This window comes from Oratosquilla oratoria, chromosome 16 (genome assembly GCF_046742065.1).
Source record: "Oratosquilla oratoria isolate Oo_2021 chromosome 16, ASM4674206v1, whole genome shotgun sequence".
NCBI classification, from domain to species: domain Eukaryota; kingdom Metazoa; phylum Arthropoda; class Malacostraca; order Stomatopoda; family Squillidae; genus Oratosquilla; species Oratosquilla oratoria.
The window spans coordinates 19,532,565-19,540,064 of NC_134792.1; positions in this window are offsets into that span (position 1 = coordinate 19,532,565).

The following is a 7,500-nucleotide window of genomic DNA, read 5'->3' on the forward strand; positions in this document are numbered from 1 at the left end:
TAGGTTAACAAGGGAAATGAGAACATATATACCTACGTACATGCATGCATACGTGCATATTTGCATACAAACACATACATGTATATATGCAAACATACACAAATATAAATATTAGTATACATATGTATATGTATGTATAAAGTACAAGGAACAGCCCAGGAATTATATGGGGCCAGAAGCTGATGGAAAATTATAAATGGATTTATATCACTTGAAGTCACACCAGACACAGAAATGGACCAATTACAACATCATCGCTGGAATCGCTCTGTTTGCATAAACCAATCAACAACGCCATGTGTCTAGTCGGCCTCGAGATTGCTGTGCATAGTGCTTCTCTATATTCGAATGCAAAATTTATAAAAATTTATCATTTCCCTTGTTAACCTGGGCACATAGGGCAATGATGAATTGCTTCATAAGTTGTTATTGCCTCCAGACGTAAATTATCAACCTTTTAGTCTTTCATTATTCATTAGACTCCTACGAACCCTATATGGCTTTATCTTCGTATGTTTACCGTAGCTAAGCCCGTTGATAACCACTTTGACCTGCAAATTTAGTTTACTACCTCTGCAGTCAGGTTGGTCTGAGCTCACTGTTGAACTATTATTATCGTACATGTCAACTGAATTAACTTGTCATAGAATGCCCATCACTTCCTCTTCTTCAAAAGATTACGATTCATGTGTGGTAAAGAAAAGGGTGCTTTAGAAAATTCTCACATAACAATCCACATTTTCTGGTAAAATAGTTTGACATGAGCTTATTTCTAAGTAAATGTATTATCAACTCTCTATCCTACCACTAGTAATTACATGACCATAGAACTAACCATGTTCAATGACTTTACTAGCGAAGTGCATTACGCTTACAATTTCATTAGCATCCTCTTCCGCGTTTGGCACTGCTTTATCATCAGCAAATTTGGATATTAATGTATTCCTATCACCAACAACTGTCACTGCAACCGTCTGCAGTTTGATGGCCTCGCTCGATCACCATGACATCGTCTTCACTGATACCTGAACTCCACCTTTCAGCTGGTCCACGTGTGCAGAAGCGAAACTCTCAGTGGCTCTGTGAATATTTCTTTATCATTGTTTGTTCTTTTCTAATCTATTAATAAAAGAAAGCTACGAATTCCCTCGTGTTAAGATATCCTGGTAAGATTTTCTTCTAAGAACTTTGTTGATTAAAAGACCTTTGAAATCAGACAACAACTACAATGCACTTTCTTTCTTGCTATAATCCACATTATTCTTCCTCTGTGCACTTATCTCTATGAATACCATATTATTTGGTAAATTAAGAAAAAGTATCACCGTTATTCCTTGATCTCAACTGGCTTTAGATAAAAAAAAATTCTAAAGAAAAGTTTACCTACAAATCGTAATGGAACGAAATATATAGTTTCCTTCAAAATAATTGTAATTATAAATGGCCCAAAAATATGCCGCAATAATTGATTCATCTGTTTCTCGTTTGATTTTTTTTATTTAACTGAGTTCGTAGGGAAGGGAATATATCAGAATTAAAATTACGATAAAATTGTGTGGCATAACTGTGCACCGTATGAATAAATTTTACTATTCATGAAGCGTAGGATACATACATACATACACACATACATACATACATACATACATACATACATACATACATACATACATACATACATACATACATACATACATACATACATACATACATACATACATACATACATACATACATACATACATACATACATACATACATACATACATACATACATACATACATACATACATACATACTCTTGTGCGTACTTAAATTTAGTTCATTGGTTGTCTGTCAGTCATTCGTTCTTTTAAATAAAGTAACTACCTTTTATTTCCTCTGATATACATTGGGTCTTTCTCTCTTAAACACTAAATAACCTGTCTCATTCTCTTTACATATCTTGTGTATATTCTTTTTTCATTACCTTCCTAGATTTTTTATCTATTCTATTTGTTGCATCATATTCAACTTTACTTAACTCCTTTTCATTCATTGGTATACCTACTCTCTGTTCTTTATCTAATGTCATCTTTTCTTCCTCTGATTGCTACCTATCACATTCATTTCATAATATCTTTTTTCATTCTGTTTGCTTTTCTTCATCTACTATGCAGATAAATGTACAAACTATGAATCTAACTCATTCTGAAAGGATACTCAATGCTGAGGGTATTAGCATTCCAAATCGCTCCTGCATATGAATACGTCAAAGCGCGTGTGTACATTCATAGTACTTGTCAGCTGACATGTTTACTTAGATAAAGATCTCTATTCGCCCATGAAGTAGTAAGTAAACATTGTGTGTCTGCCTGCGTGACTGATAAGTTGAATAGAAATTGACAATATCTAAACTTCATATCATAGTTATCTAACATATCATATTATATGCACAATAACTTACCAGCGCCTAGCAAGGACATGAACACTTGTTCTATCAGAACATAATTCAAGCAGCAGCTTATTGCATATGAGAGGAAATATATATATATTTCTTATATTGTTGTCTGACACTAGATAATCTAATATTGAAGAAAATGGAAATTCTTTCTTATTAGTAAAAACCTACATAACTGCATTGTCCTGACAGCACATGCACACACTCGCACACACACATATATATATTTCTTTTATTGTTGTCTGAACTAAATAATCTAATATTGAAGAACATGGACATTCTTTCTTATTAGTAAAAACCTACATAACTGCATTGTCCTGACAGTACATACACACACTCGCACACACACACACACACACACACACACACACACACACACACACACACACACACACACACACACACACACACACACACACACACACACACACACACACACACACACACACACACACACACACACACACACACACACACACACACACACACACACACACACACACACACACACGCACACATACACACACACACACACCTCTCATGGCGCTGTGGTTAGAGCTCTGGCCTGCCACTACGGAGGTCCGGGTTCGACTCTCGCCCGGGGCTGAAATAATATCAGTATCGCAGCGCTGCGGGGTGTTACTCCAACTCTCGTGGGCGGGGAATTGGGTGTGTGTGTGTGTGCAAGGTCATAGCATTACCCATAGATCGGACCTACGAGCTCTGAGCTCTCTTCCAGGAGGGAAATAGCTGTCGATCACGAGTCCAACACGTGATCCAAAGACCAAGTGAATACACAAGCACGCACATGCGCACGCACACACACACACACACACACACACACACACACACACACACACACACACACACACACACACACACACACACACACACACACACACACACACACACACACAAAAACTGGAAACATTCTTTAAGGACTTTGTTTCATAAGAAAAGTACAGTTGAAGGCAAGCAATCTGTTTTACATATAAACAGATAGCTGAATTTATTACCTTTTCTGGTGAACAATCTGCCTGGTTCTAAACTCTAAAGAAGTCATGCGTAGTCAAACAGCAAGTATGCATCGTAGATTTGTTAGAAATGTTGTATATATGGAAGGTATATATATTTTCTTAAAATTGATATTATGTTCAAAAAATATTTAAAATTTTCTATTTATGACATTATTTTGGAAATATTTTTTTTCCAAAACGATATAATAAATCAGCCTGAACCATAAATGTTGCTGAATCTAACAAATATCTGGCATTTTATGTCAACCTCATATGCCTTTTAGATAGATATACCGCCATCGCGTACTAAAATGTTTTCTTTTATTTACCATTAAATTATCCTACTTTTCTTTCTTTTGTCATGCCATCATCTCTAAAATAGTTTCTGTTATAAATCATGGTAGTGAATTTTGTTTTTTGTATAAACTTTTTAGGTCTGAGAAATGAATATCCAAAAGCAAGGTTTTGCTATTTTTTTTTTTTTTTTACACAAGAAAGTTAAAGGTAATGTATCGAAACGGTAGTAAATACAGAGGGAATAAAGCATTTATTTATTTTTGTGAAAAAAGACTAATTATAAAGACGTGAATCAATAAAAAGCATCATATTGATATTTTTTATTAAAGAAAAGTTGAAAGAAAAGAATTGATGGTCTCATTTGCTAATGTCCTAGCTCATATATTCCTACAACGGAAATGTAAGCAATATTGGTCGTAATACACGTTTTTGTGATGTAAATTACTTCAAACATCAACAAGAACTAACTTTGATGTTCCATAAAAGGGACTCTTATTTACATCCAGTGGTAGGTCTGAATGCCAAATTAAGCTCTGTTTAATTAAGGAAAGTCTCCAACAGAAAAGAAAAAGAATGTTATATCTTCCGGAAAAGGGAAAAAAATAAAACGAGCAAAGTATACAAAAATATCTCTTTGGTAATGACATGCAAATAAGCCATGCAAAAATAGTATGATACAAATGGCAAGGGAATATGCCAGCAATCTAATTTACTGTACTAGTGAAGGCCTGATATTTCATAGTATACTTCAGTTTTGAATAAGATCATCTGGCAACAGCCTGAGAAAATTTCCTCTCCTACCACCAAATGAAATGTAATCACCTTGTAACGAATTTGTGATATATATATGATATTTTTCTCATTTCTTTCTATCTTTCCATATATCAGGAACTAGCACTTAAACAATTTACACTTGCCTCAGTTAATCCGACACAGAATATTATGATGAGTCCTTTACACTCAAAAGATTAGTCGTACCTAACATTAAAAGATTGCATATAAATAGAAGGGCTCTTCGTTGTGAAAGGAAATAGCGATATGTTTTAAGTTGGATAAGTAAAAATGAAATATATTCATTTGTAAGCTAATGTTACCAGAATGTGAGCTCTAAACTTGTTAAGTATGATCACATGGAAAAGTGTTTTAAGTTTTTATCTATTTCCTTTTCTTTTTTGTATGCCAACATTCAAACCGGCAGCTGCTAGAGGTTCTTTTAATGTTTGAGCACATAGGGCAATGGTTGAAAGTATGTGTTTTCATGAGGAACCTTAAATGTCAGTTCATTTACTCTACACTTATGTTCATGTCGGGAAAGAAAGGAAAGCAATGTATATATTTAACAATTAATCTAACTTAATAAATATGAGTGGATACTTGTCGCTGAAACGATCTACCACTCAGGATGTCTTTTTCAATTTACAAACCTAGATGTTCGGATTTGGGAACAAGTGCTGTGAGGCTGGAGCCGAGTATCTGGATGCAACGCAGTCATTCTTTCAGTCTTTGTTTGTCCAACCAAGAGTTCATTCAACCATACGCTTAATTTGAACACGTGTATCCACTTGCCTTGTATTCTCTTTGTCAACCTCTTTTGTTTCGATTATAATATTTACAGACAGTTTTATCTTTCCTCGCCTATAATTTGGCAAATATAACATTCAAGTTAACATGCAGATGTACAGGCTTTAGAAAGACTATCATTATTCTCTAAAGGAGGTGTATATATATATATATATATATATATATTATATATATATATATATATATATATATATATATATATATACATACTCGTGTATGCATATATATCCAAATAAGAAAATATACATAATTTTTTATGTATATATGTATATAGAGTTGTTATGTACATTATATTTATGTCTTAATTGTTCTTACCATTGTTTGCACTACTAAGATCACTTTCCATTCTATGGCAAATGTTCTTGATTTTAGTATCCAACTGGTGATTGCTAGACAATATAACTCATAACATACTGTATTCTAAAATTAGGTGTAGTAAAAAAAAAAAGGAAACGTGACATGGATTGAAAATTACATTGATTCGTCGTAGCACACAAGCCATTCATATTGCAGTGCTGATATAGCTCGTGATTCTGTATGTATGAGATCATCATAATTTTCAATGGTTTGCATTGGTGAAGAACGCAAACATAACATCCATTAATCCCTAACGAGGTCAGATGTAGAAAAGTGTTTGTACAAATGAATCCGAATATTTCAAGCTATTTTACATTCAATTAGTTCGACTGTAAGCCGATTCTGTTCATTCACGACGAGTTAGGAAAAAATCCATTTACTTACAAGAAGTGAATAAATGCCTTGGGGGATGAAAAAGTGTTATGAATGCAAAGAGAAGATTGTGTGAAGAGATGATTGTGCCAATGACATTGTATGTGGCAGAGAATTGGAATTTAAGAGGTATACAGGACACAGTCAAACACTGGCATCTTACAAGCTGATTGGGAGAAGAAAAACTCTTTCAGTTCTGTAAAATGGGCTTTTGGTTATGGAAAAAACGAAAAATAAAGTACAAAAAAACATGGAGGAAAAGTTGCAACGAAGAAAGGATATGTTAGAGGCAGTGTTGATAGGAATAGGAGGGGGAAAAAATGAATAAATAAATAAAAATCAACCAGCATCTGGCAGACTCGGCCATGGATACAGATTGAAGATGGTAAGGCATACCTGGTCCCAAAATATGAAAAAAGACTTTTGATCATATACGTGACTTTTGCGCAAGTGCGGGCACATATATGCATGTGTGCGCGTTTTTGTTTGTGTATTTCCGTTTGGGAGCGTGCCTGTATATTTATGTCCGTGCACATGTGTGCGTATGTTTGTTTATATGTGTTGGTGTATGTGTGTGTTTGCATGTGTGCGTATATGTATGTGTCCGTGTGTGTGTATGTGCGTTTGTGTGTGTGTGTGTGTGTGTGTGTGTGTGTGTGTGTGTGTGTGTGTGTGTGTGTGTTTATGTGTGTGTTTATGTGTGTGTGTGTGTGTGTGTGTGTGTGTGTGTGTGTGTGTGTGTGTGTGTGTGTGTGTGTGTGTGTGTGTGTGTGTGTGTGTGTGTGTGTGTGTGTGTGTGGCCGTGTGTGTGTATGTGCATTTGTGTATATATATGTATGTATATATATATATATATATATTTATATATATATGTATATATATGTATATATACGTATATATATATGTGTATATATATGTGTATATACATATATATATATATAAATATATATATATATATATATATATAATATATATATATATATATATTGGAAAACAGTAAACACCAGATTCAATTGAAGGGTTTATTTGCCCGACGTTTCGATTCCCGTCCAGGAATCGTCTTCAGGGTATAACGGTTATAAGAATGTGAACTCCTTATGAATCGCTGAAATGGTAAACCTGGGGAAAAATCACCCTTTCAGTCAATTGTACAACGCATACATTACAATAATAAAATAAAATAAAATAAGCTAGAATAAAATAAAAATAAAAATAATAAAATAAAAATACATTACCATACAAATTAAATACCAATTAGAATAAAATAAAATAAAAAGTTACAATTTCTAACATAAAACAAACGAAGAAAAATTGACCATAGGTGACACATAGTAAACAACAACAGGACAAAGAGTAAATAGTAGTGGACCAAATGTCCGTGGTGAAGAATCAGGAACAAACGTCTAAATTAAAAACAAAAATACACTACAAAATACA